The sequence below is a fragment of the Callorhinus ursinus genome, unplaced genomic scaffold (assembly GCF_003265705.2).
Source record: "Callorhinus ursinus isolate GAN/ISIS: 27379988/994484 unplaced genomic scaffold, GSC_fseal_2.0 scaffold4, whole genome shotgun sequence".
NCBI lineage: Eukaryota > Metazoa > Chordata > Mammalia > Carnivora > Otariidae > Callorhinus > Callorhinus ursinus.
Genome location: NW_027397066.1, coordinates 16,291,071 through 16,304,373, shown reverse-complemented (window position 1 = coordinate 16,304,373; position 13,303 = coordinate 16,291,071). Strand labels below are relative to the sequence as shown.

Genomic DNA, 13,303 nt, shown 5'->3' with positions numbered 1-13,303 from the left:
TCATTATTATTATGAAACCTGAAATTGCCTTTCCAGATATAAAATGTGAGGAAGGACAGGTATTACAGTTCAACCATTTCCAGTTACATATACCTAAACTGCCCACATATATGTTAACATCATTTCAAAAAGACCTCTTTGCCAATTGCACAATAACTAGATCTCCAGAACAAGGTCCCTTATGTTGAATCTCTAAGCAGTATTTAGGACTATGAGTAATTGATCTTAAAAACAACTTACATGTGTATAACCTCTTATAGCCTGCAAAATATTTATACTTCTTTTTAGCCACACTGTCTGGTAGAGGAAGATGCATTATTAGTTCCACCTTAGTTGAGAAAACAGATGGTTCAATAGTATGAGATTGTCCAAGGTCACAAAGCAGACAGGGAAAGCTAAAAGAACTGTAATGTAGGCCTCCTGACTTCTAGTCCAATACTTGTCCCTCCCCACCACATGGCGCCTCTTCTTGCAGTCCATCCACTACATCCCCAGTATGAAAAAAACACTTGCAAGAAATTGCCAATGGTCACACATACCAGAAACTCACAGTGTCAGTTCTAGATGAGCAGGAAATAGTCTTTTTTTTAATGCCTTTTTTTTAAAGATTTTATTTATTTATTAACAGAGAGATAGACAGAAGAGCACAAGCAGAGGGAATGGCAAGAGGGAGAGGGAGAAGCAGGCTCTGTACTGAGCAGGGAGCCCGATGTGGGACTCAATCCCAGGACCCTGGAATCATGACCTGACCCAAAGCCAGACGCTTAACCATCTGAGCCACCCAGGCACCTGGAAATAGTCTTTTTAATTTTTGCACCTTTCATAAGGGAACATGATGGAAACTTACCGAGGTAAGTTTGCTGATGGTGGTGATGATTTTATTCTTTTTATAATAACACTGTTAGCTGTTTCTAACTACAAAACTAATTCATGTTCATTACAGAAAGATGGAAAAATATTTCAAAGAACATAATGAAGAAAATTAAAAATTACTAATTACATTCTATCCTTTATTGTTATTTTCGTTGAAAGACCAGCCCAAGTCTTGTCATTTTTAGCAACCTCATCCAAAAGTCACATTAAATAAATAAAATATATTACCCTCATTGTGCTCTGAAATTGTCTCACTCAACTTAGAAGCAAGGTATCTTGAGAATTGTACGTGTTATCAAATCAACTTCTAATGATCTGAATTAATTGCCAGATATATCAGTAGAGATCATGCCAGATGTTTGTTTTTGGATAGCATTGCTCCTCCATCTGAGAACACTCATACCGCCTTATACCACCTTTTGAAGTGGTTTCTACAGAGCTGTTTGAGAAGCAAGTGAATCATTAATCCATTTCTAAGATTGGCAGCAGTGGTCAAAGAAGCGTGGTATCAGAAAAAGCAAAAAAGAAAGTGCTAGTTGTTAATCGTACAGAAAACAGTGTGCATTAACAGAGCCACCAGTTGGTCCTATCTATGTCTCCAACATCATGAACTCCTACTAGCCTTGCTCATTCTGTCTGCCTTATTTCTACCTCTTCCCCCATCTTAATCATTTGTTATTAAGATGCTTTGTTAGCCCTGCCTTACAGTTACAAAACAGATGCTAGAATAGCCCAGTGGTGTTTTCTTTCTACCAAGCATCTCTCTCCCTAATTAAATATCCCTTGATTCCATGGAGCAGGCGTGGGGGAAAGCCACAGAAAATACTATTTGCCTTTGCAGGTGGCAGTTCCTCATCTCAGAATGTCCTTGCTTATTTCAAGATCTGGTTAAGTCCCTAAGTAGACTTCAGGCATTTTCTTTCTCACAAATCTTTCCCAGCCTACCAGCACTTACACGTTCCTTCCCCAGTAAAGAGTGAACAGTCCTTCCACGAAGGATGGTTAACACTCACCACACACTCTTGTATAATGATCCATTTACACATCTTTCTCCTCCACTTGATTGTGAGCCACTGGGAACAGGAAGCATGCCTGCTCCTGTTTGTAGCCCTTTTGCCCAGGACACACACCCTACGTATCGAATAACTTTGTACAGAATAAATGATTGTGTAATGAAATAATCAAAGAAAGAAGGGAAAAAAGTAGAAAAAATAAAGGAGAAAAGGAAGGGAAAAAAGGAAAGAAAGGCTGAATTTGTCTTTAATAATTCAAAGTACTTCTGCAATGAGAGTTCCAGTCTTATAGAGTAAGTCATCCTAAATTTGACTACTCAGTAGCCTCATCATCACAAATATAAAAAAAAAGCATATTTCCCGTCATGACTTGTATATTTGGGGAAGAAAGAAAGAGGATTTTAAACCTGGCAACCTTATATTTCCTCACTGATGTCTGTCTTTTACAGTATGGTTCAGGAGAATAAACACGGGCTCAGTAATAAGAGAATTTTATTCTTCCTTGAGCAGATCATTTGACAACCCTTGCCTAGTTTCCCCAGATTAAAAATGACACACTTGAACATGATGAGTGTTTCTAACTCAAGCAAACTCATGTTCTGGAAATAATGATCAGTTGTGTAAACATCACACTGGACAAGAATTAGGAATTCAATTTTGTGGTGAGTAAAATAAAAATAATGAGACCATTTCGGAGAGACCTTTGTAATGTTTAGGACACTCGTGTTTAAATGTGAGTTTTATCACTTACTAAATGTCAAGAGTGACATGGATAATCCCTACGATGCTTCAGAGAGTCCCTTGATGGTCACTAAGGGCAGGAACTGGACCTGCCTTTTTCACAATTGTATTCCCAGGACCTAGCCCAGTGACAGACATATAGGTAGGGGCTCAAAAAAAGTGTTAATGGAATAGATCCTTTGTGGTTTCCAAATAATTACACCTGGCCTCTTTTAATTAGCAGATGATATAGGGAATTAAGACGTATCTGAATTGCAATTATTACAGAATCTTATTTTTATGTAATCCTCAATATTTATTCATATCGACACACTATATTTCACTATGCCTAATTTATGGTAGACCTAGTGCTTCTGGTTCAGTGGTCTGTCACATTTTGCTTCTCAAATAAATTCATCACGTAATTATTAGGCCACAGTGAAAAGTTAATTCAAATTGTCCATCTTATTCATTTGTATGTGCCTGGCTTACAGTAGGAGTTTAATAGAGATTTGTCAAATAGATTCAATTTGAATGAATAAGAACAACCGTGAAATTAAAATTTCTTGAAATTTCAAATATTCTTGCAGATTAATTTGTTTCATTTGTGTATGTGTGTGCTTTTTTTTTTTTTTTTTGACATCATCTCAGCTTCCTGCTGGTCTTTGAAATAATTCTCTAGAGCTCAAACCTTTCTGGTTGTGAAAATGAAGTTCATAAAATAGACTAATATATCATCTCTTGTGCCTGGGGTCAGAGATTAAAACAATAACCAAGGAAAATATGAACTCTCCCTCATTTATCTGATTGTTATCTCCTGAAACATCAAAACACACCAAGAGAAACCGGGGACTACGTTTATTCCTTTGTAGCCGATCCTGAAAAGAACAAAACGCTGGGGAAAATATACCAACCTGAAATAGTTTAGGATATTTTGAAATACATGTAATAAAAACCCAATTCAAAGTATTTTTTCTTTTTCTTCTTTTTATTATTATGTTATGTTAATCGCCATACATTACATTATTAGTTTTTGATGTAGTGTTCCATGATTCGTTGTGTGCGTATAACACCCAGTGCTCCATGCAGTACGTGCCCTCTTTAATACCCATCATCGGGCTAACCCATTCCCCCACCCCTCTCCCCTCTAGAACCCTCAGTTTGTTTTTCAGAGTCCATAGTCTCTCATGGTTCATCTCCCCCTCCAATTTCTCCCCCTCCAATTTCCCCCCCCTTCATTCTTCCCCTCCTGCTCTCTTCTTCTTTTTTTAACATATAATGTATATTTGTTTCAGAAGTACAGATCTGTGATTCAACAATCTTGCACAATTCACTGCTCACCATAGCTAATTCAAAGTATTTTTAAGACTTTATTTTTTTAGAGCAGTTATAGGTCTACAACAAAATTGAAAGAAAGGTACAAAGATTCAAATATACCCTCTGCCCTGACACAGGCATAGTATCCCTCATTAGCAGCATCACTCATACAAATGGTGCATTTGTTACCAAGGATGAACCTATATGAATACATCATAATTACCCAAGTCTATCATTTATTTTAGGGCTCGCTTTGGTGTTGTACATTCTATGGGTTTGGTACATTCTATCGGTTTGCTCAAGTATATTTTAATCACATAGCCATCATTAAAATAAAATACAGACTATTCTCACTGCCCTAAGAATCCTCTGTGCTCAACATTTATCATCCCTCTCCACCCTAATGTCTGCCAATCACTGATTTTTTACTACTTGCATAATTTTGCCTTTTCCAGAATGTCACATAGAGTCATACAGTGTGTAGTCTTCTCAGATTGGCTTCTTTCACTTAATATGCTTTTAAGTTTGCTCCCTGTCTTTTCATAGCTTGATAGCCCGTTTCTTTTTAGCTCTGATAATACTATTCCATTGTCTGGATGTACCACAGTTCATTTGTCCATTCGCCTACCGAAGGACGTCTAAGTTGCTTCCAAGTTTTGGCAATTATGAATAAGGCTGCTATAAACATTGCAAGTTTTTGTATGGACATAAATTTTCAAATCCTTTGGGTAAATACCAAAGAGCATGATTGGTTGGATGGTATGGTCAGAGTGTGTTTAGTTTAGTAAAGAACTGCTAGACTGTCTTTCAAAGTGGCTATATGGTTTTTGCATTCCCACCAGCTATATATGAGAGTTTTGGTGCTCCACATCCTCGTCAGCATGTAGTGTTGTCGGAGTTCCAGATTTTGACCATTCTAAGAGGTGCATAACAGTATCTTATTGCCATTTTAATTTGCATTTCCCTGGTGACATATAATGTGGAACATCTTTTCATATGTTTATTTGCACATATATATCCTTTTTGGTGAGGTGGGCATTACAGTTTTTGGCCCATTTTTAGATCAGTTTATTTTCTTACTGTTGAATTTTAAGGGTTCTTTGTACATTTTAGATAACAGTCCTTTTCCAGATGTGTCTTTTGCAAATATTTTCCCCCAATCTGTGATTTATTTTCTAATTCTGTTGACAGTAATTTTTTTTCAGAGCAGAAGTTTGTAATTTTAATGAATTCCACCTTATTGATTACTTCTTTTAGGGATCATACCTTTGGTGTTGTATCTAAAAAGATATCACCAGGGCACCTGGGTGGCTCAGATGGTTAAGCGTCTGCCTTCGGCTCAGGTCATGATCCCAGGGTCCTGGGATCGAGTCCCGCATTGGCTCCCTGCTCCTTGAGAGCATGCTTCTCCCTCTGCCTCTCTCTCTGTCTCTCTTTCTTTCATGAATAAATAAATAAAATCTTAAAAAAATAAAATAAAATAAAATAAAGTAAAAATAAATAAAAAGGTATCACCATACCCAAGGTCATCTATGTTTTCTCCCATACTTTTCTATGAGTTTTACAGATTTGTGCTTTACATTTAGGTCTGTTATCCACTTTGAGTTAGTTTTTGTGAAGCTTGTAAGGTCTGTGTCTAGTTTCATTTGTGTGTGTGTGTGTGTGTGCGGTTCTTTTGCATGTGTATTTCCAGTTGTTCCAGCACCATTTGTTAAAGAGACTAACTTTGCTCCACTGTATTGCCTTTGCACCTTGTCAAAGATCAGTTGACTGTGGGTCTATTTCTGGGTTCCTTATTCTGTTTCATTATTCTAGTTGTGTTTTCTTTCAGCAATACCCTACTGTCTTGATTACTGTAGCTTTATATTAAGTCTTGGAGTCAGGGATCATCGAGCTTCCAACTTTATTCTGCTTCCTGTTGGCTATTCTGGGCCTCTCCATATAAACTTCAGAATCAGTTTTGTTGCTATCCATAAAATGGCTTCCTGGGATTTTGACTAAGATTGTTTTGAATCTACAGATGAAGTTGAGAAGAACTGACATCTTGGAAATATTGAGTCTTCCTATCCATGAACAAGGAATCTCTCTCCACTTCTTTATTCTTTGATTTCATTCATCAGAGTTTTTCAATTTTCCTCATTTAGAACTTGTACATATTTTATTATATTTGTATCTAAATATTTCATTTTGGGGTATGGCAATGTCATGACATTGTGTTTTTAATTTCAAATTCCACTTTTTCATTGTTACTATACAGGAAAGCAGTTAACTTTTGTATATTAGCCTTATATTCTACAACCTTGCTATAATTGCTTATTGCTTGTTTGGTTGATTCTTTCAGACTTTGTACATTGACAGTCATATAATCTGAGAACACAGACAGTTTTATGTCTTCCTTCCCAATCTGTATTTTCTTTTCATGCCTTATTGCACAATTTCTAGTCCTTATAGCATATTCAAAGTTTTAAAAATTGTATTGGCTCACATAACTTAGAGAAACATTAATAGCATCAGGCACAGCTGGATTGGGGCTCCAACAATATCATCATCAGGATTCTCTTTCCTCTGCCTTCCCAGAGAAAACCCTGATAGCTCCAGCAAGAAAGGATCTGAATTTAGTCACATGACATACCTGAACCAATCACTGTGACCTGGGTGATGGAGAATTGTTCTTGAACAAGCCTGTAATATTGACCTAGCCCTGTGGTCTCAGAAAACAGAGGGTATTGGAATTGAGAACCCCACCAATATCATGTGAAATGAAAGACTGGAACTTCCTAAAGCAGACAAGAGTAGAATAGAGCAGAGCCAGGGAGAGTCAGAATCAACATATCCCATGCTGTCATTCCAGAGTCACTATCTCATACTCTTTCAAGATTTGGATCTCTGACTTAAAAATCTTGATTTCTTGGCCTTAATGCAGTGTCCATGAAACTGACCTAATAGAAACCTACCTGAACTTCAGAGTTTCTTGACTTTTTGAATGCTGTTATTTTCTCTTCTATTCCACTTTTACTCTGATGGGCATAATTTGGACCTCATAATTACCTAAAAGTGTGCCATTCCAGAAATCTTAAATTAGTCTCTCCCTTTCAACCACAACTTTCCCTCTGTTTGAATGCCTTGGGCCCTGTCTCCCACTACCTCCTGCTTACTGACTTTAAAAACCAGAGTATTGTCGTCACCATCCCTGCTATAGTCTCACTGGCTCCACGTTAATCTAGACCATATGGCTTTGATCACATGAAACACCTCTGAAGCATTCCTGCTCCTTTACTCTTGTTCTATGATCATACCTGTGTTGATTTCTTATGACTGCCTTAACAAAATACCACAAATAAGGTGGCTTAAAACAACAGAAATTTTTCTGCCACAGTCTGGAGGCCAAAAGTCTGAAATCAATAACATTGAGCCAAAATCAAGAAGTTCTTTCCAGAGGCTCTAGGGGAAAATCTGTTCCTTGCCTCTTCCAACTTTTGGTGGGTGCCAGCGTTCCTTGGCTTGTGCCTGCATCACTCCAATTTTTAGGACGAGTATCTCTCTGCTGCATCTTCACATCACCTCCCTGTCTGCATGTGAATCAAATCTCTCTGCTTCAGTCTTATAAGGACATTTGTGATGGCATGTAGAGCCCACCTGGGTAATTCAGTATAATCTCACTATCTCAAGATTCTTAAAGTAATCACATCTTTAAAATATAAGGTAATATTCACAGTTTCCAGGATTTAGAGTAAGTATATCTTTTGGGGAACCATTTTTTAACCTATTGTAATGTCAGTATAGCAAAAGCCAACTCTGAAGTCAACCAATATCTTTTTACTCTTCTACTACTTGCCAGAAGGAGAAAATCAGAGGCATAAGAGTCACCATTAATTCACAAGTTTTATACCCAATTTGATATCCCCTTTATTTATCCATAATCAAATGTCTCTCCAGCTATACTTAGCTAAAATTAAATACCTTTACATCATTTAAAACTCTCCTGATTCCATCAATAAATGCATCTACAAAAGCATCTGTTTTCTCACAGAAAATTATGGACAATCACCACCGCATCCTCAATTCCTAGAACAAGGTCTAGTACATAGTTGGCACTTGATTTATATTTATTTACTGTCTTCTTCTTTCCAATACAAAAGAATGTTCCATTTTCCCTGTATTCTTAATCCCATTCCTTTTGATATCTTGCTCCCTCGTTATTCTGTATCTCTAATTTCTCCCCAACCCCCTGTCTCTTCTGGCTGCTTCCTTATGTCCTCTAAAACTACTCAAGTCTCTTACGCACTTAGAAAAATATGTAAGAGTACATACTCCAAACCATTACAAACAACAATACTTATCTGCAGACACTGGCCTCTCTGTTGGCAATGTTTATTCTTACACTGTTCTTACACAATTCCTAAAAGAATGACCAAAACTCAGTCTATAATATCTCACCTCCAACCTAATCCCTAGCTATAAGCTTTGTCCCTCCTATGTCACCTAAACTGTTCTTCCTTAGGTCAAAACTTTTTTTCATGGTTATGAGTGTTTTTGAAAAATTAAACCCTTTATTTTGAGATAAATGTAGATTCACATGCAGTTGCAAGACACACTGCAAAGAGGTCCCCCCTCTACCATTTTATTCTAACAATAACATCTTACAAAACTGTAGTGCACTATCACAATCAAGACACTGACACTGAAGCTCCCCATTGATTTCATTTAAATTTCCCCAGTTTTCCCTATACTCAGTTATGTGTGTCACACTCTTTTTCCTTTGCAAATGTATTGAATACTTTCCAGTCTTAAAATTAATTAATTGCTTGATTTAAATTTAGTAAATGTATTTAGTGTATGTTATGAACCAAAGATTGGTCTAAGGTTTTATAAATACTGGCCAGTGTTATCTTTATATAAATTCTATGGGGTAAGACTATTACTATTAGTCCCATTTTACAGATAAGGCAGCTAAGGCACAGAGAAGTTAATAAACTTGCCCAAGCCAACACAGATAGTATGAATAGTAAAGCCTGAATTTAAGCCTATGCAGTCCAGTTCCAGAGTCTATGCTTTTATCCCCTCTTTCTCATGACGTCTTGAGACCGAACTGAGCTCTGCTGAGTTTGGAGCTAGAAGCCATGAGCTCCTTGAATGTCCTTTGTTCCTTTGACATCACTATCTGTTGCTTCTCCTTGTACCTCTCTGACTACTCCTTTTTGGACCACTCCTCCTATGCCCATCTCTTAAATGTTGCTGTTCCCCAAGACAGTGTATTTAGCTCCCTGATTTTTTGTGCTAAAGGCACATAAATCCATAGATATAAGCTTAGGACTCTTACCTGAGCCCCAGACTGATTCCTGATTGTTGACTCTCTATTTCCCCCTAGATGTCCATCAGATACTTCAAACTTCAATTTGTCGGAAACAGCACTAATCCATCTTTCCATCTTTTCCCCATAACTCACTTCCCTCCACATCCCCCCACCAAAGAAAGTCTATCTGTCTGCATTCTGATCTTAAAGAATAATGCCTCCATTCATTCAAAATTACTCTTTATAATAGTCACAAAATGAAGAAATCATAATACAGGTACTAACTGTGCTCTCAGTGAATAATTTATACTCTACAATATTTAGTTCATATTTTATTCTGAAGTAATGACCTGGATTACTTTGCTTACGGTGCCTGACACAGAGCCATAAAATGGAAAAAGGCAAAAATCAAACACTTATGGAAAGATGTGACAAATCATTTTCCGATGGTAGAATCAAGGAAATAATTCTTAAAGAAGGACAAAATTAGTTATAAGAATGAAAATATAATTAGAAATGATAGATAAAATACAATTATCCCAGTTCTCTGGGGAAAAGTGTTCTTTTTCAACTGTGCATTTTAACTACCAGAGGAAACATTCCTTATCTTACTAGGTATGTTAGGCTGTGAAAAAACAAGAGATGTCTAGAATATTTTGAGAGGTTATATAGAGGCCAAACCATCCTAGACTTCTCATCTTCCAACAAAAATAACAAAACAAACGAACAAAAAACACACATAAAACAACAACAACAAAACCCAGAGAAGACTTGAGATAAATCTCCCATAATTTAAATCTAACATTTATCTCTCTCTGGGAAGCAGTAAGGTTAACAGCTAATGAACAAGAAAATGAAAACATCTGTAAGATACTAAATAAAACATGTATTGTTTTTACTTCATTATGTGGCAAGAACATAAAGCCTGTAGCTTTATGCCTCACTAGAGAGAATAAAAATTATCACAAACTTATATAACATGAGTTTTGAAGAGGATCTCTTGCTGATTGAAATAATGCCTTTACCATATTTGCAAAATAAATGTCTTGAATATTGACAAGCTCTAAAAATGAAAAGTGTGTAGATATAAATGAAGAGTAAAAGTGGTAGTTTTTGTGATTTGATGATTCTTTTCTATGCCTGGAATACTTTTGAGAAGTCAAGATTTTTATATATTAAATAAATATATGTGTAATACTTAATATATTAAATATAATAAAAGTTAAACTACTTCAGTTATCAGGGTAAACATATCTGTAGAGCTACATCTACTAGGGTGCTGGACTTCCAACCCTCTGGAAGGATGCTAGCTCCTAACACAGTATCATTGAGGCCTCATTAGCACTTATAATAGTATAAAGTATCCATCCTAATTAGGTGCACTGTGTACAAGTATGCATTGTAGAAATTATCATCATCATTATTATTAATTATTGTCAAAAGTAAAGAAAGATGCAGAAACTCCTCCTACAAAGTAATAATCCTAAATTATTTGCAGTGTAATCCATGGCAATGAGAGTTTATTCTGTGTGTTTGCTTTTTTTTCAGTTATGGAGATGGGAACAAGAGACCTTAATCCTCAGCTATGTTGAAACTCTTGTTCAGGTGAAATAAATTCACCCACACAAAGAACATAGTAGCTGATTGGTGGAAAACCTCCACCAGAGCAAGACCATGTCTGTTTTTTCCTCTTCTGTTTATTCAGCTTAAGCAGAGAACCTCATACACTGTAGTAGATGCTAAATAATTATGTACTAGATAAGTAATATACCAAAGTTAGATATTCAGCTCTGGTAGGACAGAAAAAGAAACAAAGCAATGTTGATTGTGTAGAATGTGATTTGCCCTTTTACTGGGCACTTTGTGTAAAGGATCACTTAATTCTCTCCATAGCTCTATAAAACAGGTATATTATCCTCATCACATGAATGGTAAAGACCTCGATCCTTGACATGTCTAGTGGGCCAGGAATTAACTAACTAGGGCTGAGACTATCACTATGACTTGAACTCATGCCAGGATTTGCATATGCCCTTGACCTCTCCCCCAGCTCTTGTGAACTTCTCATCCTTCTCATCCTTCAGGTCACTGCTTAAAAGTCACTGAAGTGTGACTTCTTCAAGAAGGTCTTCCTTGTAACCTTTCCTGCATTAGACTGGTCTCCCATTCTTCCTCTGGAGCACGTACCCCTGCTCTAGCTAAATGATCATCTCTGGAGCTCCTCGTTTCATGTGTGCCTTCTCTGATAGATTCCAAACTCCCCAGAGGGCTTTGTCTGTCCTGTTGATTGTTTATCCCCAACACTTTCTACACTCTCTGATATATAATATGTTTTCAAAAATATTTGATGAATAAATGAATGATGGGAAAACCCAGGCTTGCAGAAGTTAACCCATTCGAAGTCCCAAAACTAGTGATATGAGTGGATTTTAAGTCAGGGGCTAGCAAATTCCAGAGACTACAATTTAGAACAATTTAGAACAAGAAAAAGGAAGATTGATTTATGATTAAATAAACAGAAAGTATTTAGTAAGGATCTAACATCCTCCATTAAGTTAAAAAATAACAAAAACTGAACAGGGTCGTAATAATCACCCCCACTGTTATAGAAATCATCTTCATCACAGTTAATGCCAGATATTGTACTAAACATTGTATATGGGTTATCATTATTTAAACCTCATAATAACTCCAAGATAAGTATTATCATTATTTCTGTTTTAAAGATTTAAAATTTTCCCCAGTAATATAGCCAAGCAAACCCAAGCAATCTGACTTCAGAACACACATGCACTTAAAAGCAAATTTATTTGAATTTCAGACTTGGGATTTTTGTTGTTGTCTTGCTTATTTACTTGTTTCCTTAGACCTACAACCTATAGATTTTTAATGACTAAAATTAGGGGTGGCTCAACTGCCAAAAAAGAGATTGTAATTTTAGGCTGATTTACTCCAACTATAATATCCAGAGTAGAGCAGTTAATAGTTTCTGAGCCCCTTTCCCTGAAATAGTTAATGTTCCTATATACCTAATTTGGGGAGCGCCTGGGTTGTTCAGTTTGTTAAGTGTTTGACTCCTGGTTTCAGCTCAGTTCTTGATCTCAGTCATGAGTTTGAGCCCCACATTCGGCTCCACGCTGGGTGAAGAGCCTACTTAAAAAAAAATGAAATTCTACATACCAAATTCGGGAACAGGAGCTCACAGTCCCCTTTCATAAAGGGAAAATATCTTTCTGGAAAGAAATCTACTCATACTTACACCAATAACAAGTTTAGGGGAAGAACTCTCAGAGTATGAACTAGAAATCAGATTTCCTGCTCTCAGGGAGGACACTGCTGCCCCCTTGTGCCTCAATGTTGTAATAAAACACTCAGAATGTTTGAGGCCGGCTAGCGGATCTGGCGCATCACCTGAGCTCTGGAGACCCCTTGGAAGCTCTCCGGGCAGCTGACAGAGTAACCAGGTAGGTCCCCAGTCTCCTTCTGAGCCATTGTGCCCACAGTGGGGAACCTAGAAGCATTGCAAGTCAAGGCAGGGTTGTCCTCCCGGGCAGTGACCCTTGCTAATTGTCGCCTTTAGAGAAGGGCCTCTAAAGAATCACTGGAGGCAAAGAAGGGTAAGACTTCTTATGTATTTGCAGTAAACAGAATTTAGTTAAACAGAACAAACATTCCTCTGACTTGTAGCTAAGCTCCAGAGACTCAGGGCTGCTCCTGAAACAGCAGCTTGCTGAGAAGCAAGTACCTAAGAGAGGGACAAAGAATTCTTTTCTCAGAATTAAGAACAAGAAAGGAATATATAATAAGATGTATTTGAGGGCTGGGTTTGACCGTGTCCTATACCTTCCTCATGAAAGCAAATGAAATGGCTGTCCTGCATCTCCTCACCTGTGACATTTGAATTAATTTATGAAAAGCAGTTAGATTTTTCATGCTGTTTTGCTCTGATGGGGTTTGTTTTTTTTTTTAATAAGAAAGCCTTTATTTTTAAGACAAAACAAATAGCATAAACACACATCCAAATGCATGTACGTTCACTGGGTTTTATAAAAGAGAAAGCTGCACTCAGGTGTCAGTTATAACAGAT

At 37.0% G+C, this 13,303-nt stretch overlaps 1 protein-coding gene across 8 annotated transcripts in view; it reads left to right on the top strand.

Annotated features, from left to right (window-relative positions):
• The window catches only part of KCNIP4 (potassium voltage-gated channel interacting protein 4), a 1,115,095-nt gene that overhangs the window by 1,058,782 nt on the left and 43,010 nt on the right, over positions 1 to 13,303 (top strand). The gene's annotated exons all lie outside the window — the stretch shown is intronic.